We start from the raw sequence: 346 nt of genomic DNA on the forward strand, positions 1-346 counted from the left end.
CGCCCCGGGGGCCTTCGGGAGCGCGCGCTCGTCCCGCCCGCGGCCTGGAGCTCCGGGGGCGGAGGGGGGGGGCCGGGGGGGCGGGGACCCGGGGGGGCGGGGCGGCGCGCGCAGCCTGCAGCCTTCGTCGGGAGGCTTCACACCGGGTGGGGGGGGTGTTTATTTATTTATTATCTATTTATTTACTTATCTATTCATCTGTTTATTTACTTATCGATTTATGTTTATGTATCTTTATTTACTTATCTGTTTATCTATATCTACTTATTCATTTATCTATGTATCTATATCTATATCCATTTATGTATGTATCTATCTACATATTTATCTTTATCCATTTATATAT

This window comes from Canis lupus, chromosome 38, assembly GCF_003254725.2.
Source record: "Canis lupus dingo isolate Sandy chromosome 38, ASM325472v2, whole genome shotgun sequence".
Lineage (NCBI taxonomy): Eukaryota > Metazoa > Chordata > Mammalia > Carnivora > Canidae > Canis > Canis lupus.